Source organism: Drosophila sulfurigaster, chromosome X, assembly GCF_023558435.1.
Source record: "Drosophila sulfurigaster albostrigata strain 15112-1811.04 chromosome X, ASM2355843v2, whole genome shotgun sequence".
In the NCBI taxonomy this organism is placed as follows: Eukaryota; Metazoa; Arthropoda; class Insecta; order Diptera; family Drosophilidae; genus Drosophila; species Drosophila sulfurigaster.
Genome location: NC_084885.1, coordinates 7,853,881 through 7,878,503, shown reverse-complemented (window position 1 = coordinate 7,878,503; position 24,623 = coordinate 7,853,881). Strand labels below are relative to the sequence as shown.

At 35.6% G+C, this 24,623-nt stretch overlaps 1 protein-coding gene across 1 annotated transcript in view; it reads right to left on the bottom strand.

Annotated features, from left to right (window-relative positions):
* Positions 1-24,343, bottom strand: part of LOC133848242 (activating transcription factor 3) — a 59,094-nt gene extending 34,751 nt beyond the window's left edge. The window contains exon 1 of the mRNA XM_062283732.1: positions 22,962-24,343. The gene's annotated coding sequence lies outside the window, so the exon portion shown is untranslated. The remainder of the gene's footprint in view (positions 1-22,961) is intronic.
* Positions 24,344-24,623: the final 280 nt, after the last annotated feature.

Here is a 24,623-nt window from a genome sequence, read left to right as displayed (position 1 = left end):
GCCAAAGTCGAATTGGATCAGCTAATTAATGGCGCTACCTTTGAGCTGATTCAAAACTTGCCAAATTTGCGACAACAAAGTTTGCGAGGAAACCCAAAATAAAAATAAAACGAATAATACTGTGCGCCAACACGATCAAATGCCCTCAATTAATGTCACACTACAAAAGCAACAAACTAATCGGTGCGATGTGATGCGCTTGTCTTTAGATTTTATCAATGAAGTTTACGATATGATCGAAGCAGACAAATTATTTTAGATGTATATTAAGACAGAGTTTTAAGAATCAAGAACATAAACTCAAGTTTTTAATGGCAGCAGAGTTTAATTGAAATTGAAATGAAACTTATTATTTATTTAGAGAGATTCACATTTGTATATTTTAATTATCATATTATATTTTCAAGCATAAAATAATGACAAAAGGAATACAATTAAATATAATTTTCTTCACTCTTAAAAGTGTGAAATAGGTTGTATTATATTAACTTAGATAGTATTTTATAATATACTAAATAATATACTGCTTTACTATATAGTAGACAATGAAATGTGCCATTTAAATTTACATGTAAAAGGGAAAGAAAGTTTATTCAAATTTCTATAAAAAATATACTAAATAATATACTAATCAACTGAAATAATAATAATAATAAAATAATAATCTCTAATAATAATAATTTATAGAGAGTTCTCTAAATAAATAAAAGTTCCATTTAAATATGGTAAAGATCAAGAAAATGTATTAACATTTCTTTGAAAAATATACTATACTAAATAATATACTATAAATACTTTAAATATACTATACTATATACCACTTTATTTAATAGTATAACCGATTTGGTAAATTGAATTGTAGTTAAAATTGGGAACGTCGATAGTCCCGCTTCGGTTAGAGTATCAAAAGGTAAGCGCAACAAAAGCACGAACAAATCACCAAAATAAAAAAAATACAAAGTCAATCCCGACGACAGGCTAATTGGCAGCTTCGTTTCGTACATACGTAGTATGTATGATCGTAACAACATTTGTGGGATACAACCACGCAGATCTGGCCATATAAAGCGGATTAGTGAGTTAGTCGGTTAGTCAGTCAGCGAGCCAGTCAGTTAGTCAGTCAGTTCGGTAATTTAATGACGCTTTTCGGAACATTTCCATACAAATGGGAAACGTCAAGAAAAAAAAGGCGAAATGCTAATGCTGAATTCGAGGCGAGAGAACTGCGCATCTGCCACTTAATTTATGGCCACATTTTGAGTGTTTTTTTTTTGTCAGTTTCTTCTCATTGCTTTTTTTCTCTTATTTTAGGCTATACATATAATTTAAAAACAATAAACATAACAAAAGGCGGGGCGTGACAACTGGCATGGAAACCGAAAGCTGAAACACTGTAAGCACTGAAACTCTAGACCCAAAATAAAAAAAGCCAAAAACCAAGCCCAAAACACAGAAAAAAAAGCTGGTTGGCCCTCAGTTACAACTTGGGCCAAAAGACACGAACAGCGAGCGACTCTCAGCTGGGGCATCTAATGCTTCCGGTTTAATTAGGCTTAGCCCGTTTGGGTTTAGTTCAGTTTTAGTGTAAATTTTTTTTGGTATTTTGTTTTTTTTTTTGGTCTAGGCAGTTTTGAAGGCCCTCGGTTGCCTCAGCTATGCCGATAAGATATGACTATAATAATATATGTGTGCTGTGTTGCGTATTGATTGCCTGACCAAAGTACAGTGCCCATTAAAAAGTCATTACACACACACAACAACAACAAAAAATAATAATTAAAAAAACATACGTTAAGTACATGGCATAATTGCATAGGAACAACTATAAAGCTGAAGGCTCGTCTCTTGCAACGGGAAGTTCATGCCCAAAAATATTGTCGTCTGTCTGTCTGTCTGTCCGTTCGTCTGTCTGTCTGTCTGTCTATAACCCGTTTTTGGATTTCCGCTACAACATGTCAAGCGATCGGTTAAAGGGTTTTCCAATTGAGCTGTATTTGCCCATTGATAATGAACACCAATTATCGTATGGACAGCTTTTTTTGTTGTTGTTGTTGTGTTTGCATTTGGCATGCAAACGGCGCCCCAATGCCTAACAAGACACACACCTAGACTTTGCAAGAGCGAGAGAGAGTGAGAGAGACAGAAAAAAGTGAGAGAGACAACTAAAGACGACAACGATACCATTTGACCGTGACTCAGTTGTGAGTAATTGATAAATATTTGTTGATCTGATGCATTTATTTGGTCTTTTCTTCTGCTCCGCAAAGTTTGCGTTTCCCTATACAGACTTTTTCCTTTTTTTTTGTTCGTTTTTTGAGTAATGCATCCGCGACATCGAAAGTTCAGTGAAAACTGAGTAATCGAATTATCGAATGTGCCGCGACTCACGCTCAAACTCCAGGAATTGTGTGTGTGCTTCACACACACACCTCATGTCAACTCATAATTGAAGTTCACTTCCAGTAAATGTTAAGATAACATTCAAACAGATACAGCTGTTTAGTAATATCTACTATGTATGTATGTATGTGGCTATCGATAACAAGAAAAACTAATAAAACTTGCAATAGTCTACAAAAATATCTTATTATTTTTATTGCAAACACATCTGATCAATATCTGTGAATGTAGTTCATGTGAAATTTATTTGCTAATATATTTTTCGATTTATCGATTTGTTGCGTAATGAATAAGGCATTGGTATCGATTACGGCTGTTGTAAATGTGAATGAATTGTTCAAAATATTATGTTGCTCTGCAATGGATTGGAAATGTATTATTTACATTGTTATCGATAAATGTATATCGATAATTTGGAGCATATTCAAAGCTGATAATATTTGCAATCTATCGTATTGTTCAAATTTATGCATTAGTAATTGTTTCATATTTATCGATTTGTTATATAACCGATAATACACATTTATCGATAATCGATAACTCTTTCTTTCATCATTATTACTAAGCATTACATTGAAATTCAACTATTCATCGATTAACTGTGTTATCGATAACATCTTGGCTCACACTCAGTAGCTGCAATTATGAAATTTGCTGTTATCGACCATCAATTCAGACACTTGATCACTCGATGACCCTTTGGCGATTTTGTAAATGAATTTTCGCCTAGTTTTCTCAGTTCTTTCTCTCTCTGTCTGTCCCTCTCTCTCACTCACTCACTCTTGTGGTATTAACTCATTTTGTCAGTTTGTTGTTTGGTGATATATGTGCGCCATTAATTTTGGGCACAACAATTTAAATCACAATTTATCTTCGCACTTTATTCCACCTGCCAACTGAGGAGATGAGAGGCGCGAAAGCGCAAAAAAGCGAAGAAGAATAATAATAAAATGCCAGGCGAAATATGTAAATGTATAACAATAAATTTGGTTAAGTGCGTGTTTTACATTTTCCAAAATAAAAAAAAAATCAAACGAAGAAAATAGAAAAAAAGCAAAAAGCAAGAGAAAGAGAAAGAGAGAGATCAAGATGTATTATTGCTTGAAGATCTTGGCACACTTTGTGCATAAATTTTGGACTTGTCGGATTAGCTATAGCTGAAGATATAGATATGTAGACATGAGTGGGTGGCTAATGGAGGCGTCTAACTATCAATTTGCAAGGCTAACACAAAAAGTATTTTTTGTTTCAGCTTGGGTGGCTGCTTTTTGCTATGCCAATCGCATTGTTCTCTGTCGGCATTTGGGGCTTTGTTGGCCAGCAACAACAACAACACGAGCAACAACAACGATAAATCGCTAGAACAAATCAGCTCGTCATTATTACAGTAATTGATTGATTGATTAACTCGCACCGCTGTAATTGAAAATTGACCGCCGGGCATGTGCCCGATCGATTTGGGGGAGTGGCATCGCAATTGCAAATGCAAATGCAAAAAAAAAAACAACAACAAACGATTGCTCTTGTCGATGATGTCTCGCTCTCAATGTCGTCGTCGCTTTTCAGTTGCAAATGAATGCTGACAATTGCAAACATCAACAACAACAACTACAAGCGATCCATTTGTAATACTATACTCTCAAACAAATGCAAATAATCAAATAGAAATAGCGAAAAAAAAAAACAAAAAAAAATAAGCCGGCAAACAAAAGAAAATGCAAAGCAAACATTTGACAAATAACAGAAATGTATAGAGCGGGGAATTTGGGTAGAACAAGTGAAATAAAACAATGTATTGTCGTGGCATACAAAATTAATATGCATATAATAAAAATGTGGTAAAACGCAAATGAAAAAGCACTTGACAATGCGAACAATGGCAAAGCAATCATAAAAAAACACAAAAAACAACAACAATATAATATAATATTGTAGAAACAACAGTCTAAGAAGAGAGTTGGCGAATGGAAACATAAGTAGAACAGAACTCTGCAAAAAAAAACACATGAGCTGCATAACAATTTTAACTGAAAGAGAAAGAGAGAGAGGGAAGTGCGAAGAGAGAGAGAGAGAGAGCGTATGTAATCTCGCAAATCGCTCAACAAATGAATACCAAACAGCAGCAGCACTCCACAAGCTAATCAAAACTTGAAGATTTATTGCTTTAATTATGCCAACAGCCAAAAATTTCGGAATGTTTCTTCTAGTGGGGAAGCGTGAAGAAGGGGAAGGGGACGGGGAAGACAAGTGTAGGGTAGCGTAGTTGTAGGGTTGTTGAGAGATTTTTGTGTGGGTGACAAATGTGACTTGAAATGCAGTTGTAAAGTAAAATTTTGTAAGGTAAGGGAGGTTCAGGGTTGTTTTGGGGTAGTGTAGAAGTTTGTAGGGTTGCCTATAGTTGTGTAGTGAGCATGGTCGTGTAGAGTAGTTTAGAAGTGTGTAGGGTTGTCGACGTTTGTGTAGTTGCTGCGGCAGTCTAGGGTTGTTCACCATTGTGTAGAGTATTCTAGGATTCACAAGCCTTCTTGTTTTCATTACTTATAAGAAAATACTATATGGTGTTGTAGAGCAAGAAATGTTGTAAAAGCATGTGCTGGGCAGAGTGCGTGATTCTATTATTTATAAAGAATTTTATGGGGCTGTAGAATGTACAATACTTTATAGTTTTATGTAAAGAACGTATTGCAAACTAATAGGAAATAAACTGTAAGGTATAGAGTATAGAGTAAAGGTATTGAAACGAAGGTAAATTTAAGGTAGTATTGGGTAGTAAAGTTTAGAATAGAGTCTAGCATAAAGATGATTATTATAAAAAATGTTATTATTATTTTATTTTTCTTTTCTTTTATGTTTTTCATATGTACTGCTATTATTTCACTATATATCGATTTGCACAATCGTTTACTAGTTATTTTATTTACAATAGTGGATTTACTTTCTCAAAAAGTGACTCGTAAGAAAAGGAGTTATGACATCTAAGTCTCTCAGCTGCAGTCGTTTAATTAAGATTAGATAATTTGTATACATTTCAGCAAGCTAATAGATTGGAGTTGTAAATTCTATAAAATTTATTTTAGTCTTGATTTTCTATTTATATATTATGGAATTGATTTAATGTTGTACGATAGCGGTTTATATGAAGTCTTTATAGAATACTATAGATTGCTAACTACCTTAAGCTGTGTTCATACATATGCAAATATAATATACGAGATTTGGTCGATTGCTTATCAAATGAAGATAAATTCGATATTAAATCTTTTTTGGCGACACCAACCAACAAAAAAAAATGTGAAGAACGCCTCGTTATATAGTAAAACGATGGTTCAGTTGGATTCGATTCGATTCGCTTCGGTTTGCTTTGAAGCCAAAACATTTGGTATGCATATGACAAACGGTTCATAATTATGATACCAAAATTCGAGTGTGTGTGTGCTTTATGATATTTTAATTTATTTCGAGTTTGTATTTTTAATAAATTGCTTATTGTTTTAAATGAGTTTCGTTTGTTAATTAGCATGAAAAAATATGTTGAAAAAAAAAAAACTAAAATAAATAAATTGAAATACGGAAAGACAAATGAATTCGAATAGAATAAAAGAAAGGAACAACAACAATAGATAGAAGAGAAACTAGTTTCAAACTAATGAATGGTCGACTGGCACGTCAGTGTGCGTGAATGGGAAGTTGCACACACACACACACACACGCACACACCTAACACACACACAGACGAACAGATGAGTGTAGAATATGGCAAATGAAATGCCAATGAACCAAAGAGGCCAAAACGCTCAGCGTTGAATTTTTTTTTTCGTTTCGTTTCGTTTTTATTTGTTTTGAATAATTTATGAATGTTTGCCAAATGGCCAGCAAAAGAGAAGAGAGCGAAACCAAAAAAAAAAAATGGCCAACTCGCTTTTTGGAGCTAAAGAAATGACTTGAGACCTTATGGTCAATCAATGGGCCATTTGAAAGTCAAACACACAAATTCTGCAAATGGGCAAAGTCGCCAAAAAGCAGCAGCAAAGTAAGCAATACTTCAGTGTGCAAAAAAAAATATATATATATATGCTATATAGTGCCACCCACCCAGCAAATAGATATCTTAACCACCTAGAGGAAAAATAGGAACAACAAATTATAAGAAAGTATGAGTTCTAAAGCTCGACTGTGAGATACCCAGTTCTCAAAATATACAAAATTAATATACTGTAAAAATAGTAAACAAAAATATATGAAAATACTAAATTTATACTATTACATTTAAAATATACCATAGAGTACAAAATAAAGCAGCTAAGATCCAAATACTCAAATATATCTTAATATATCCATATACTTTTCACCGTTTTTATTCAAAATTCAAAATTATTTCTTATGCAAACATAATATTCTGAAAATATTTTCAAATATACTGAAGGCTACATTTGGTATATTATTGATATATGCTTTTATTTTCACCTTATTAACAATCTTGGAATACTGAAAAATACTAAAATATACCATATAGTACAGAATATACCCTAAGAGTGATCGAGTACAGAAATCCACAAATGGTTTGCTGGTCAGGCGACAAATGGAAAAAGTTGTACCGCATTTTTACAAGTAAGATATTAACTCCCACATTCATACAAACACTCACTCACACACACACATACACACACACCCACAGTGTCACAACAAGAACGTAAAAAGTAACAAAAGTGTAACGAAGTTATAAATCCAAAAGTTTGACGCCCACGTCAAGGCCACAGCTAATTTGCATATCTCAAACAAACTCACGATACTCACACTCACACACACACTCGAATGCTCAGCTATGTATTCATTTACAACACTCACTCACATTCAAACACTTCTTCTTCTGACTAGCAGTTTTTTTTTTTTTTGGGTTTCGGTTTTTCGGCTACTTTTTAGGCCCTGTTTTTCGTTTGTTTCTTGTTTGTGTTTTCCGCCACCCAAAAATGTGTCATGTTTATGCATCGACAGTGTGAATAGTGTGAATACACTCGTATGAGTCTTCAAATTACGTACACAATTTACATACACACACACAACGATCGATAGCTCAAGACTTGCCAACTAATCCTAAACAAAAGCAACTCATATCAAATATTACTTACAAACTAAAATTACAGTAAATATCATCATTAGGTGGCATGCAAAAGTTTGTTTCGAAAACATTTGAAAAGTCTGCTGAAAGGTTTACTATAAATATAGCTTAACATTATTCTTAGAACTTTAATTTGTATAATTAGCAGAATAACACTAATGATTTTGTTTCCGAAGCGATTTGCAAGTGAGACCTTCAGAAATATTAAAGTTGGAATTCTAAGTAACTCTATTTTGTTAATTTAACAAGTTTTAATATTTTTCCTTAAATTGTAAATTACCTTTGACTGATTTGTTTATAATGAATTACATATATTGTATTTTAAGTTATGATAAAAATGAAATTTTGTTTATTATTTATTAAATATTATTTGAGTTGGATTACATTCACAAATATTTTTATATATAAATGGTTTTTCTTAGATTTTCAAAATTTTCGAATTTGTATACTTTGAATTCAAGTTCAATTGTCAAAAAATTGAAAACTGGTGAATTTAAAAGTATTAATAATGGCAATCATATATTTTTGTCAAAGTTTTCATTATCTTCTATTAATTGCTCTCAAAATAGAATTTAGTACTTAGTTTTGAATTCATTTAGTTGTTTATAATGAAACTTTTCGCAATTTGAAGTAAGAACAAATTTTTTTTTAGTTTTCTTTCTACCCATTGTCTAAATAAGTAATTCAATTAATATTAAGGCATTATTATTTGTCTTTTTCGTATTCTTTTTGCAATTGCACAAAATGGTTTTACTTTTTGAGTAATTCAATTATTTTTATGATTTTCATTTAAATTTATATTTACCAAATCGCATTGTAATGCAGCACTTTTATTAAGTTAGTTTCATTTGATTTTCATTGAACTTTATATTTGGCAAATCGCATTCTATTGAAGTTTTTTTTATTAAGTGCCTCTGAAAGCTTAACTTTTGCTTAAAAAAAAAACGTATTTGAATGTTTGGCATCAAAAGTGGAGCATTTCAATTTGCCGTAGTCGCATTTTTCGCACTTTGCTTTATTCAGGTGTAAATTGTTGCTGTGTTCAAAGTGAGCTCTCTATGTAAATGTATCTGCGCTGTCTACACGACGAGTGCGAGCTAGATACATGTTGTATCTATATACATATATATATATATATGTATATGTGTGTGTGTGTATGTGTGTATTGTGGATGGCACATGTGCGTGTGGTAACTAAATACAATGCAAATTTTATTCCTGCTACGCTTTGTTGTTGTAATTGAGTCCGAAAAACAAAAAAAAAACTGACAACAAAAAAGTCATTGAAATATATTATCACAAAACAGCGAGAGAGACAGCAAGAGATAAAGAGAGAGAGAGAGACACGCACATGCAAATAATACACCCCCGTGACGCTGCTGCAGCGGCATAATTAATTAGTTGCCAGCGGCGAGTGACCGCTGGTGGGGAAGGGGGGGAGTAGGAGTGCTGCCGAGGGGAGATGGGGGAGGTTAGGAAACGGAGCCGAGTCGTTTGTGCTAATGAGCCCATATTGTGCGAAAAAAAAAAACACAGAACGAGAGACACTGAAACTGAAAGCAAACAAAAAGCGACGGCGGCGGCAAAAAAGCTGTTAACAACACTGGTCAGCAAGGGGTGGGGAGAGGGGGAGGGCGTTGTATGTAGGGGGTTGCTGTGAAGGAAGCGACGACGTTGGGCGTTTGGCGAACGTTGAACGCTATTAAAATGGATTCCCGCCGGACTTCCTGGGCATATTATATTACCAGCTGTTGGCTCTGATGGACATGACCCAAAAAAACACACACACACACACACACACACACACATAGCAAACAGTGGAGGGCAAGGAACGGAAAGGAATGGAAAGGAAAAAAAAGAAGGTGACCCATAAAAGGCGACAACAAATGTGCAGCGAAAGTGATGAGAGAAGAGGAGACAACACAAAGTTCCTCTTTAATTTTCGAGTGTGTGTGTGTGTGGAAGCCAAACCTTGCAAGAGCCGCGCCCTAACGCACAGTGGGGACAGTGCATTAATATGATTAGCAGCAAAGCACGATGAGGAGTACGACAGAGAGAGAGAGAGAGAGAGTGAACGGAAAGAGAGAGAGCTAATGCCATTTCCTGAAGAACACGGGAAGGTCGTTGGACAATGTCCCGATCGCCTGTCAGTCAGCCATATGGCACCACTAAACTAACTACACACATTTCAACTACATATATTTGTATCTACCACATTTTGTGGTTGCAGCCCACGTGCAGCTAGCAAAGAAACACAAAAAAAAAATGGGAGAGAAAAAAAAATGATACAAGAGTTAAGCAAGTGGCATGTGAATTTCATGTTGTCACGTTGGCGTTTCAATCGCCAGCTCGCTCTGTGCTGTGCTCTGCTGCGGAAGTTGCAGCTGGCGTCGCTGCCACCGCCACCGCCACCGCCGACGCAGTGGCCACAAAACGCCAACGTGCAACTCGAAATGGGAAATAATCATAAAAAAAAAAACAGTCAAGTTCCGAGGAAAGCTTCAAAACCAAGAGAAACACTTCGTCTGATTTCAATAATGATAGAAAAAAGCAATTATGCAAATGTGGTCACCCTTAAGCAGTGCACCAAACTCATTTGCGCGCCTTATCTGGTCACTCTAATCGGCACTGCTTTTCCCACTAATTAACGCTTTAAGTAATAGCATTTAAATGCAGACAGTTGTGCAAAATGCAAATCGCAATCTGCTTGTGTGTGTGTGTGTGTGACATGGTCACTCTACTGGGGTTGTTTCATGAGTCAGGTTAACTTTAGTGAAGTTTTGGGCAAAGCTGGTCACTCTAAATTGCATTCTTAGCTATTTTTATTGGCCAAATTATGATCACTCTGAGTTTAGGTTATACTAACTAATTATTAAGACATTTAGTGCAAAGCTGGTCACTCTAAATTTTAAATAACTTCCAAATTAAAATTTCACTAAATTTGCATCCAAAGATATTTCTATTTTTAAAATCATGTTTACCTTCATTCTGGGCACGGATGAGTGATAAATTATTGATGCATGGTCACTCTAAATAGTATATATGAATAAAAATTCACTTTTTTCACTAAAATTTCAGTTATGTACCATTGATATGGTCACTCTAATATGAATTTACTAATTATTTAATCGCAAAAGGCACAATCACATTAAATATGGTCACTCTAACACGTCAGCATATGAGTACCTCATTTATTTCGACTTCGTCACTCGAGACACTGCCAAAAGTGAAAAATTTAATTACACAGTGCATTCGAATAGCTTTTAATTGCAGCTAATAGTCAGCTGTTGATTGAAATTGCAGCCTTCTCAGCGCTGGACACCAAATGTATTAAACATAGCTATTAGCTGCGTACGCTGGTCACTCTAATTACGCTAATGACATGGAAATTTGTTGCTCTTTAATTACGCTGTCTCAACTATTAGTTATTATGATTGTGAGACTCTCAAAACGTTGGATGATGGTCACTCTAAACGTTTGATCACTGAGATTCCAGAGTTGCTGCTTATTAAAGATCATTAAGATGCGACAACAAATACACACAACACAACATACAACTAGTAGAAGCGACCACCTGTTATGCAGGTTATAGCCAAAGTGTATTCAATGCAGATACAGATAAAGTATCTTTTGAGAAAACCTGAACAATGAGTCGGATTATTTATATTTATAGTATATATATATACATCTATTTATATATGAGCATAAACATATACAACATTCAATTTCCCTATGCAAATGAACAACAACAAATTTGTTGTTATTTTGTTTTTGTATTGTATTTTTTTCTGTTTTTTTTTTCGGCTGGCATTTGCTGCTGCCGTTGCTCTTAGACCTTGAACAAGGTGAAGTTGTTGCTGCCGCTGTCGTTGTTTTTTTTTTTGTGAAGTTCAAAGTTAATTTGCGCCAAAGCAAAGCAAACCAAACGAAACGAAACGAAAACGACGACGAAAAAGGCGCAAGAGAAAAACGAGACGTCGCCGCATAAACAATGCAAAGATAAAGATACAAAATCCAATTGCTGAAAAATTCACACCTCTGGCAAACAACAAAACAACAACAAGAAGAACAACAATAACGAGACTCATGACCGGCAACGTGGCGTATGCTTAATGAAAAACATTTCTGCCTTTTTAATTTTTTTTGCCCCTCTGCATTATTTTCAAAGTGATAGAGAGGGACCGTGGGGCGGGGGGGCGATCAATCATTGAGCATCACATGGGCGCAGCAGCAATAGCAACAGCAACAGCAACAGCGAACGATTGAAAAACAACAAAAATACAAGCACAGTCAGAGGTCTGCGTATTTCAAAATCGGCTGCAAGTTTTCACACCTCAGCGAGATAAGGCTGCATAAAGAAGGGGTGGAAGGGGGGCGGCGGAGGGAGTTGAGGTAGCAAACACTTCCGCACCATGGGATACAAGACACGAGGCAAAACGCACCACAGGCGCCGCAGATACTTTTCAAACTAAAAGATACGTTTTTTTTTTTGGCGAAATAAGTGCAATTTAGTGTTGCACTGTTGTTGTTGCACCCCTTTGTTGCATGTTGTGCACCGGCAACGCCCAGCAATTTGCCTCCCTTGCCCTGCAGAGCAAAACCCTTTTGGCACGCGTCTAATTTGCAGACAGCGCCACCAACAAAAAAAAAAAAGAAATGAAGTTCAAGCGACGCCACTCGGCGCATTCAAAATGAAAATGAAAATGAAAACGAAAAGTTTTTTGCAACAAATCGCATGTAATTATTTTAAATACCCTCGAAGGTTTGTGCATATGTAAAAGAGGGTAGTCGATATTTTTATTTTAGAGTGCATGCGATGACAGAAAAGAATTTCAGCGTTGAGCAAACTGATTGAGTGAAATGAAAGTTCTCATATTTTTGTGCCTTTTTCTTTCACTTGAAAAGTGATCGTATTATAGAAAGAAATTAAAATACCGATTAAATACTAAAATATACAGAAGGCTATATTTGGTATATTGATATAGTACTTCATAGTAAATATACCAATGCGGAATTATACTTAAAATATATAAACAAAAATACTAAAAATATCGATATATACAATTAATATATTACTATATTCTAAATATAACAGTGTGATATTATACTTAAAATATACCAAAAATACTAAAAATACCGAGGGTATATTGATATAGTACTACATTCTAAATATACCATAAAATGCAAAATATACCAGCAACTAAGATTTAAGACTAATTTTAATAACTTCAGTTAGTTGTTTTTATAAGAAAGTACAAGTTTCTTCTTAAAATCTAGTTTTATGCATAATTCTAATTACTACAAAATTCCCACCCATTTATACTTACTATGGTGCTGGTGCTGTTTTAGAAGCCATAAAATCACGTTTCACTTTGCCAAAGTCTCAGTTGAAATTCTTGAAATGAATTCAAGCGAAATGTACATTTGAATTCATTAATTTCCACACACATTTCACTTTAGGTATTTTTGTCGAAGTTCTCGCTGTATGCTTGGCGATTTTGGAAGCGAGAACAGCCTTGAGAGGTCGCCAAACATTTTGTGCTGTGAATATTGCGCAATGACAACTGACTGCGTTTTGTTTTCTACGTTTTTTGCGTTTTACGTTCTACTTTAATTGTGTCTGCCTCACGTTGCCAGAGTTGTCGAGTATCAAATGTATGTGTGTGTGTGTGTGTGTTGACAAATTGCCTGCTTGGATGTTTGCTAACAACGCAACACAATCAGTTGACCTTGTCGCTGCATTCTCCCAACAAACACAGAAGCAGCAACAGCAATTGAATCCAAAAGCCCGTAACGATCATCATTTTCCATCCCAGCGCAATTTGTTTTGTCAAATTTTCTTTGTTTTAAATAAATTACGAATAATTTCAGTTGCCGTTGCGCAGCAAAAAAAAAGCAAAAAACACTGAAACCAAAATTACAGTTTCCCATATTTAAGCAACCTTCATAATTTTGTGTTTTTTTTATAGAGGAAACCAACTGTGCCGCTGTCTCGTTCGTTCTTAATGTAGCTATCTTTCTCTACGTTTAATTGTTATATAATTAAGATGCGCGCTATTATTATACTTAACTATTTTGGAGCGAACCGACAGAAGGTTTTGTTTCTTTTTTTTTCTATTTTTCATTTACTGTCTGATTTTATGGCTCAAAAAGCGTAACACCGACGAACTGAGAATCTAAATCTGAATTCAAAAAGCCAAAAGCCGACAAATGTTTTTGGTTTTTGTATTTTTTTTTGTAGCGCTGTCCAACGCAGCGGAAAGTCATTTTTTAACATCAACATAAACAACAACAAAACGCAGAACACTAATGCGAGTTTATACGAGTGTATTTTGGGTTTTCTAATTGCCACACACACAAAACACTCTCAAGCATTTTCAACTCTGCGAATTTTCGGTCTACCTGGTTGCCCCCCGCTTTCCCCCTTCTCTCTTCGCTCTCTTCAGACTTTCAGCTGCGTCGTCGCATCGCATCGCAGACGTGACGCGGTGTCGTCTCATGGAACTTGACTTCATTTTTACAGCCGGACGAGGCTCGTTAAACCGCGAGTGTGCCACACACATACACATATATATATACTACATGTGTGTGTGTGTGTGTGTGGGTAGTTGAAGATGTCTACGTTGATAGCCGAGCTGTCAAATGACTGTCGGCTAAACAATTCCACAGCACACAATGTGCCCAAGAACTTCCACGATTTACCTTAAAAAAACACCAACAAAAAAACTTCATTGTGCATTTTACTTTCGTTCGCATTTTACATAATCTTTCACACGGTTTATAGCATGAGCTGCAATTTCAATTTGCGTAAAAAACTTTAAACACCAAATTAAATCTAATTGTCAAACAAAAGGTTATATAAAGTATAATTCAATTATTACACTTATAGGGTTAGGATGAAAAAAATAAAATAAATGCAATTTCTAAAAGCTTTACAATTGCATAAACTTTAATTAATAAAGTGTTATTATTATTGTACAGTACCTATCAAGCTCATTACCCAAGTTATCTTTGTCTTTAATTGAGCTTACCTATATTTGATTAATCAATTATGCAAATACTGCATACTTTTTATGTTAAGTTAAAGTAAATGGATGTTTTTAAGATTAACTTTTATATAACATATTCATATTTTAAACATATACTTTTAAACTTTAAATAAACAATTTATTTTTTTCAAATATTTAAAGTTTAAAAAGATATTTAACATATATGCTACAAATCTCTATATTCTGTTTAAAGATAATAATTATTGATCACGTCGAGAAACCAGTAATTATTGATAAACTATAAAAAACTAAGCGACAAAAGCTGATTGACATGACAACAGTTTCACAATAAAGCAATATTATATATTGGTAATATATAGCAATGATACAAGTAATGTAAATATAGTTTTTCTGAAGAAAGAGTGTTAAAATCTTTATGAAGCTCCATTTATTTAACCACTGTTTCCGCCCTTGTTTAGTGTTGAATTCCGTAAAGATTATAACACTATTTTGCTTAGTCGTTAAATAATTTAAAAAACTCAATTTAAGTTACTTGTGTTATTTGCAACATAATAATAAATATAATAATACTTTATTCTAAAACTAACATGTGTCATAGCAAGCAGCTTTTGTCTAGCTGCGCTTAGTTTTAAAAGATATTTTCTTTGCTTTTATTTAGATTCGATTTTAACACTTTTTTTCTTGCTTTAATTTAGATTCAATTATAACCCTAATTTGCATATCAATTAAACAACTAGAAAAACGCTATTTACATTAATTTTGCCATTGCTATAGATTAATAATAGTATAATATCACTTTATTCTGAAACTGTTATCATAGCAAGCAACTTTTGTCTAGCTGCGCTTAGTTTTAAAATATCTTTTCTTTGGTTTAATTTAGATTCAATTATAACCCTAATTAAACAACTAGAAGAACGCTATTTACATTAATTTTCTCATTGCTATAGATTAATAATATAATATATCTTTATTCTGAAACTGTTATCATAGCAAGCAGCTTTTGTCTAGTTGCGCTTAGTTTTAAAAGATCTTTTCTTGCTTTAATTTATTGTTCGTGGTATTCGGGGCAGAAAACATTGTGTTTGTACGAGTCGTGTTTCTTTTTTCTTTTCGGGGCGTTATTGCCACGCCCACTTGAAAAAGCCGGATCTTAATGAGCCCACGCTTGTTTTCTGTTTCATGTGTGTGTGTGTGTGTGTGTGTGTGTGTGTGTTGAGCTTTTCGCTTATCTTTGGTCACATTGAAGCGTGAGAAGCGCGACTTGAGGGCGTCCCAAGCTTTGGCAATATTTCAAGTTCAATTTTCGGCAGCTCTTCTTCTTGTTGCTGCTGTAATTGTTGTTGTTGTTGTAGTTGTTGTACGTGCAATGAAAGCAAAAGTTGCGTTTGAGCCATTAAAGCGCAACGACGCGTGACGCCAAACGCCGACGCCAACTGCGACTGCGACGGCGACGTTGACGTTGACTGCAATTCAAATGACCAAATGAGGGTTGCCAGAGAGATAGAAAGAAAGACGAGAGCGAGGGCGAGGGCGAGAGAGACGTGAGAGCGAGGGTGGCGGGATGTCAACAGACCGTAATTTATTGAATAGCATAAAGAGAAAAAAAAACGAAAAACGAAAAAAAAAGCAAACGCATAAATAAATAAATAAAACGACAACAGCAACAGCGAGTTTGCTTTGCGCTTCCTTAGTGTCGTTTTTTTTTGTGCGTTGTTTTATTTGCCTGCCTCATTATTATTTTCTTCTTTTTGGCAAAATAAATTAGAATTAGATACAGGCAAGAGAGCCAAGAAATGCGTAGATAGAGATAGATAGAGAGATTGAAACACACATTTCCAGTTTAGCGCCCAGGAAAGTTCAAACAAGCAAAAGAGAGAGACGACGATGAAGACAGAGAACGCGACACACATATGGCTGCAATTAAGTAATTTTTGGAGCAAGAACAACAACAACAACAACAACAAAAAGATGATATACTATGTATAATACTATACGATTTCAGCTAGACAGAACAGAACAGAACAGAGCTGAAAAAAAAGACGCGACGCGGCAGCCGCACGAAAATTCGACAATTATAATAACAGAAACAACAATAACAACAACGAAAAATTCAAATAAAAACAAATGCAAAATTGTTGTAGTAAAATACATATACATAGTACGTACATATATAATGGGCACTGTGCGTATGTGTGTGTGTGTGTGTGTGTGTGTGTGTAGTTCACTTCCCCCTCTATAATAATAATGCCACAGATACATTTGTATCTATTACACATATATTTAGAATGCTCTCTCTCTCTCTCTCTCTCTCGCTCTCTTTGGCTTCCTTTTAGTTGATGTACATTTCATAGTTGTTGCTGTTTATTTTCCAACAACAACAACCGAATTTAATGTGCTTCAAGGTTAGACGAAACGTCGGAGCAACAACAACAACAAAAAGAACGAACACAACACAGCCAAATAAAATTCGTGATGAATTTTAAACAATAAAAATAACAACAACAACACAAAACGCAAACAACAAACACTCTAAAAAATGGTTTGTGGAGAGGAGGGGAGAGGAAGACGGCAAAGTGAGCTACGCAAGAATCGCAGCAACAACAAAAAAAAAAAAAAAAAAGGTTAACAAATAACGAGTATACGAAAAAGGCGAAAAACACAGCGAGAAAGAGAGAGAGAGAGAAAAAAAGAGATTAGCAAGCAACAAACAACCGAAATCATTAAGAACCTTTTTTTCTACTTTTTGGTTATTGCTTTAATTTTATTAGCTCTTTAAAAAAAAAAAAAAACTTAAGAAATTACTGTAAATTGCCAAATTGGCAGACAAGTAAATATGTCTCAATCTTCGAAATGCGAATACAAATTATTTGATTATTTTTGGCAGTACCACAAATTCCAAATTTCTTTATAGTGTGCCGATTTGTTTGATTTTAACATGTGCATTACAGCTAAATATAAGCAATAATTTCTGCAAATTTCAGCTCAATAACTCAACTAGAAGCTGAGTTCACATAGGCTAATAAACTAATAAGCTCCCTCGATGCAAGTATATATACAGTACTTAGATAAAAAGGGTAAATCTTCCATGTATAGCACACATTATTATTTTTGACAATTTTTAATGAAAATTAACCAAAAATTCAAAATTTCTCTATAGTGCTATAATGTGTTGTAATCAGCCGATCTGCTTGATTTCAACATATGCAGTTTATGCAAATATTAGCAGCATTTTCTCAAAATTTCAGCTAAATAACTCTGCTAGAACCTGAGTTCATACAGGCTAATGTACCAAATGTGTTGCGTTTGTAGGGCATTTGTAGTGCGCATTGGCTAGCCTGGGTTCTGTGATTGCTTTTATTGTTATTTTATGGAGCTTGCTTTATTTTTTGGCTGCTTTTGCTTTGCTCTGCTCTGCTTGGCTTTGACAAATGGCTAACCGGTTTGGCTTTTAGCCCAGCTCTGTGCTGTTGCTGTTTCGAGCTGTTTTAGAGCTTCAAATGCTGTTGTGTTACTGTTTGGGGGGAATTTGTACGTGTTTGAGTGTGTGTGTGAGTGTGTTTGTTGCCCGGTTTTCAGCATTTTTGGCAAATACTTCTTATGGCCAAAGTAAATAAATTGTACACAGAATCCCATTTTAGCCATTTGATTTTTGCCAAGCAGTTTTTTTTAGTGCCATCCGCTTCTGGGCCAAAGAAAGCGCAAGTGGGCGAGAATCATCAACCCAAAGAGCAACAACAACAAAAAACAAAAAAAAAGGGGGGAATCAAATAGACAAACCACCAAAAGTGTACTCGACTAACAACCACAACACTGAATTCAACATCATCGTAGAGCGCACAGAGCAGATAAAGGGAAGATAAATTAAGGTTCGAGGGTATGGGTTAATCGAGTATGGGAAATAAAGACAGAGGTCCGTCCGTCTGTCTGTCTGTCTGTCCGTCTGTATATTCGAGTTAATTGTCTAATGAATGGAGCTACATCGATTGATTGTCTGATTGCAAAAGGCCACAAAAACGAATAATGCGGGTATTCTGATTGTATGAAAATTGACGACTGGACTCCGAATTTATGCTTTACGATTGATTTTTACAGCACGTAAAATTTCTTGATACGCTTCCTCCTCTATCCAATCATTTTTTTTTTCCTTTAACTACCGCTTAAAACAATATGATATCAACGTCTCGCAGTTGAGTCAAATAATAATAATCTTATCGGCAATAAGAGCAGATATCGAGTATCAAAAAACATTCCATTCGACGTCATAACTAAGCAGACTTATCGGTAACATTAATCTCGGAACAGCAACAACAATTGCTATTAATATATCCATAAAATTTTTGTAGTGCAAAATATTTATCCAAATTATCACAGCGAGATACTTTAAGAGATACGCTTAACATTCTTTATAGAGTTATATTAAATTACATTTATTATTATTGGTGTATTAAATAATTTTAGATATTTGTTTCAAATATTTCTTCATTTTTTTCAATCCTTAAGTATTTATTTATTTAGCTTGTTATATCATAATTTGAAAATCATATATAATTCATTTACTATTTATTTCATTTTTAAATTTTAGTTATTTCTATCATTCTCTAATAATTTGAGTTCTTCAATTCTTTGTATATTTCCTACTTTGAAATTGATTTCTAATCTTTATCCAGTTATTCAATAATATAATCTTTAACTTTTTCTTAAAATCTTTTAATATTTAAAATTTATAAATCATATATTCTATATCTAATTTCTTACTTTTAAAACTTTAGATATTTTCTCATATTTATTCAGCTTTTTAAATTTGAATCCTAAAGTATTTAACTAACTTTAATTTGTTCTACATTTAAGATCTGTAAACATATTTTATTTGTTATTTAGTCCTTTTTAAACTTTAGTTAATTCATCTGTTAATACTCTAAATTTGAATTTCTTCAACTCTTTGTATATTTCTTAGTTAGAAATCTTTTGATTACTAAACACTAAATATTTGTTCATTATTTCTTTTGCAGCTTCTTCATCAACTGCGCGTAAGTTTGTCAATGTCAAAACTCTGTTTTAAACAAATCTATTATTAAAATCAGTCATCGATCTGTGTGCAAACAGTCTTATCGTGTCACTTTAGTCAATGTTGACTGTAGTTGACAGCATTGCACATGCGACTGTTTTTGGGATTTCGTGTTGCAATTCGTGTGTCGAGGAGGGAAAAACTGGGGGCTACTCTCGCTTTTTTTTTCGTCGTTGTTGTCGTTGTTGTTGTGTTTTTGTTTACATTGGCTCACACACGTCGACTACACATATATTTCTTTATTAGTTTATTTACTTGGCAGCTCGGTGACAATTTCATTGCGCTACAAATATTTCAAAAAAAAAAAAAAGAAAAAAAACCAAATTCGAAAATCAAAAAGAAAAGACAAAAAGCAAAAATATATCTGGGGGAAAGAAAGAAACAGCAACAACAACAACGCGATGCCTTCATAAAGTTTGACAGTTTTGTGTCGTACACATTTTTGACAGGCCCCGAAAAGGAAAAAAAAAATACTGAAATGGATGAATGCACGACTGGGATGTGAATGGGATATGAATATGAAATACAAATATAAGTATGGGCTTTTTTTTTTTTCGGTTAATGGGATGTCGCCACGTACAGTTGTGTATACTATTAGTGAGGGGTGGCAACTCTGCTGATGGGATGCTCAAGGCTAACCCCAAAAAAAGAAACTTCACTCGGACTCGACACTTATGGTAAAAAGCCCAAGCAACAATTCAACTTCTGGTTAGAAACTGAAAAGAAACACATGTTGTTCACATTCTTGTGCTATTTCGTGTGGCATAGAACTTTAAAAAAGAGAGATACTGCTTGCTGCTTGGCACTGGAAGTGCCACTGGAATTTCTTCGTCTTTTTTTTTTGCTCTCTGCAATGTGACGCCGCACTTTTCGGAACATTAGACGCACATGCCAAGCAAAATGGAGCTGCTTCTTCTGCTTTTCAAGTATAACTCTCTCAACTACTGCGTCTTGGACTCGACAACAATGGAAATCATTCATCGCACACACACACACACATGCTCTATTACAAATATGCTTGTGAAGAGTTCTCCCCTTTTTTGTGTGTGTATTTGGATGGGTGGTCAACCCTGGTTTTCAAGCGTCCCTGGCACGCATGTTGACAACAATAACAACAATAACAAGCGCAGAGGGTTGGAGAAACTATACGACACAAGGGTGAAGGGTGAAGGGTGAAGGGTGGTGTGGTATGGGGTGGTGCTATGTGGCCTGACTTTTCCATGGCATTTTCCGCAGTCGCTCGCATAAATCTTGATGCGATAAAATGCGCAGCGCAAATCTTTATGCCCAATTTTTTTTTTGCTTTTTGGGGATAGAAATAGACAAACTGCAGTTTCGGTCGGAGAAGGGGGTGGGCAGCAGAGGGTGGCTTTTGGTTTGGGTTGCGGAGGGGCGGGGGCAATAAACTGAATTTGCGCAAAGGCAAAAACGTTGTTAAAAATGCACAATAAATTAATGAAATTGTTCATGGGGTGCAACGCTTTGCTATATGAGAGAGTGTATGTGTGTGTGTAAGAGTGTGCGTGTGTGTGTATGTATGTGTGTGTGCTTCGATGGCAGCTGATTAGCAAAGCGACGGCAGCGCCAAAAAGGCAAAAGAAGTGCGCAAAGAGCCAAAACACCTGTTAACCTCGCTGCCCCTCGCTGTCTGTATCTGTGTGTGCGTATTTGTGTATCTATGTGAGCTTGTATCTGTGTGCTGATGAGTTGGCAAACGTCTCTCTCTCTCTCTCTCTCTGTCTCACTCTCTTTTGCTGTCTCTCTCGCCTGTGGCACGAGCGCTTTTGGCCCTCGAGACAAACTGTTCGAGGCTTGGTAATTGCTATGCTCCCTGCAACAACAGCGTCGCCTGCCAGCTCCACAATCATGCCACACACACACACACACACACACACGCACACACAAACAGAAACAGAAGCCGCAGCAAGTGGAAATTGGCAAAATTCCGCATGCTCCATATGCAAAAAGAAAAAGCAGAATGGAATTTTAAGAATGGTTTCTCAATATGGAACAACAGCAGTGGTAAACAGCGCCCCCCCCACCCCAAAGTGGATGCCACAGCGTGCCACACACACAAAAAACGGGGCAACAAGGGAGTGCACAATCCAGACAATGAAGATTAAAGCGAAAGATCTCAAGTAAGCACAACGAAATTGTGAAAACAAAAACCAAAAAACTACAAATCATTTCATATTTGTGGACGAACAAAATCAGAAAGTAAAAGAAAGAAAATTTATAGGAAAAATACATTTTTGTTAAACTTTATAGTAACTATATAAGGTCAAAAGAAGCATCAGAGACAGCAGAATAAATATTACTGAAGAGCATGAAGGAAAGACAGAAAAATTTCAAGATGAAAGAAATGTTGGCAAACTTTATAATAACTATATAAAGTCACAAGAATCATTAACATTATCAGAGAACTAACTTTAAACTAAACATAACTATAATCTTTCTAATAAAACCAAACATTACTAAAGAACAAGATCAAAAGAAAAGAGAAAAACTTTAAAGATGAAAGAAAAAGTATTGGTAAACTTTATAGTAACCAAAAATATATTAAATAAATTGTCAAGCTAATACCCACATTATAAATGACAAATTATGAATAATAATAATTTGAATTTAAAAAAGATATAGTTGTGATTTATATACAACATAATACCAACATTAGAAATGACAAATTATGTATAGAAACTAATTTTCTGGACATAGTCCAAATTTTAACATGATTCGATATGAACAAAGTTAATCTTAAATGAAATTCTAGTTTGTATTATTAACAAATTGCGATTATAATTAGACAGTTATCGTGGAATGTAAATATTTAGATATGACAACACCGCCTAGAGATAATGATTCGCATAATTGATCATAAGTCGGTAAAGTTCTGATGGGGAATGCCGTGATAAAAAATCGACAGTTTGGTGTGATTGGAAAAGTAAACGACGACAGCGACGTCGCGCTAAACCTTTGATCAATCAGTTGCAGTTGGACCCAAGGGCTCCCGATATCGCTATGTATGTATATATGTATATATAGTTCTATAGATTTACTGTTATGAGTCGTTGAGCAGATGGACGCTGAACCTAAAGGGTCTTTCCCGTTAACCGCAAAGCAAGCATTCTACATTCTACATATAATCAGCAGATTGGGTTCGGAATGGGAACTGGGAATTATGTGTTTGTGTGTGTGTGTGTGTTTAGAGTACTATAATACTTGGATGGGTCAATAGAGGAAGTGCAGAGAAACGATGATTGAGGTAAAAAGGGGGGCTAAAGCGATAAATGTGAGAGAGCGAGTGAGTAGAGTCACGTAGTCGTAGAATCATTTCGAGGGGGGGTGGTAAATGGGGAGGGGGTTGAACTCACCTGTTGTGTGATTCGGTTTGCAGCTGAAGAGCCGGATGAAGATGTTGCAGAAGAATGTTGTGTTGATTGTCTCTTGTTGTTGACTTCTAGTTGTTGTTGTTGTTGTTGCTGTTGTTGTTTACCAACACTGTACACTCCAGCACCTGTCAGCGAGTCGAGTTTTCTATATACAACTCTCTCTCTCTTTCTATTTAGCTTGCTTTTTTTTATGGGGTCCCTGTGGGTCCCTCGATTTAATAAGTTGCACTTGTGACACTAAAGCGTGACGCTGTTATAAGGCATTTTGGTAGCACTTTTATTTTTCTTGGGATTGTATAACACTTAAAAAAAATATATATATATGGTATAATAGATATAGTACGATCAGGCAGATATTGCTATATCGATTTTTGGAAGCTGCGACGCGACGCGCGCTCGCGATACGAAAAATTTCCAATTGACGAACCAACAAACAAAAAAAAAAAAATATACCACAAAAAAATGTATTAAACGCGATATTAGTTTTGGGAACACGGAACACACACACGTATAGGAGGCGAATAGGCTTGCGGTTTTTAGGGTTACGCTACGAATGCGTGAGTGTAGTTGTATGTGTGTGTTGTTGTTGTTGTTGGTGTATTTACGGCCGTAGAAGGAAAAACTCAAAACAGTTTGAATATATGTATTTTTGTTGTTGTTGTTTTTCTCTTTGCAAGTTTTGGTGTGGTGTTTATATAAATACATATATAAATGAATTTTGTATATTGTTGTTGTTATTTTGCTTTTAGTATTTTTGTTTTCAGTTTCAGAGTTGCTCACGCGACGAAACCAACACGTTGAATAAAAGTTCGAGCGAATTTCAAATTCGCTTAAAGCCAATAAGTCAGTCGACGACGACGCGACGTCGCGACGTTGGCAGCGCAGCGACAGCACACGGCGTGCTCGCTCGGCTCGGTAGCGTTCGTTCGTTCGTTAAAAGTTCGCTCGTGTTTTGTTCTAATGCAGAGAGACAGACAGACAGACGAACAGCAAGAACCAGCGAACAGCAAACAGCGAACGGCGAACGAAACGAAACGGAACAAAAAAGCAGAGAGACTGCGAAACGAACGAACCAAAAGGCAAAAAGGCGCGGCCCGAATGTTTGTTGTTATTGTTGCTGCTTTTGCTTTTTGCTGCGTTCTAAGCTCGACAACAAGAACAACAACAACAAATAAGACAGAGCAAAGCACAAATCTAATAAGAACCTCGTCGGCTGTTATTCGTGCATTCGTTCGGCTTTCTTAGCAGCGCGGCGGTATTGTTGTTTTTCGCTTTATTTTTGGTGGTGGGCGACGACGACGACGACTGCGACGACGGCAGCGACTGCGGCGGCGGCTGCGTTGCGTTGCGTTCAAGTCTGGTACACGAAAAGCACTAAAATGCGACGAGTCGTCAGACCGACCGACGACTGCTGGCCGACTGCTGAAGCGCAACGCTGAAAATGGAACGGGCCCAAGCAGCACCGCACGGCAAACAAATAAACAAACCCCAAAAACCGACGCCGACGCCGTCGTAGTCGTTGTCGTCGTCGGCGATGCCGTCGCAAACATCGACCCAGTGACGGCGGACACTTGACTTTGGACAGACCCCTGCAGCTGGCGGCGACTGCGACGCCACTGGCAAAAGCGTCAAATGCTTGTTGTT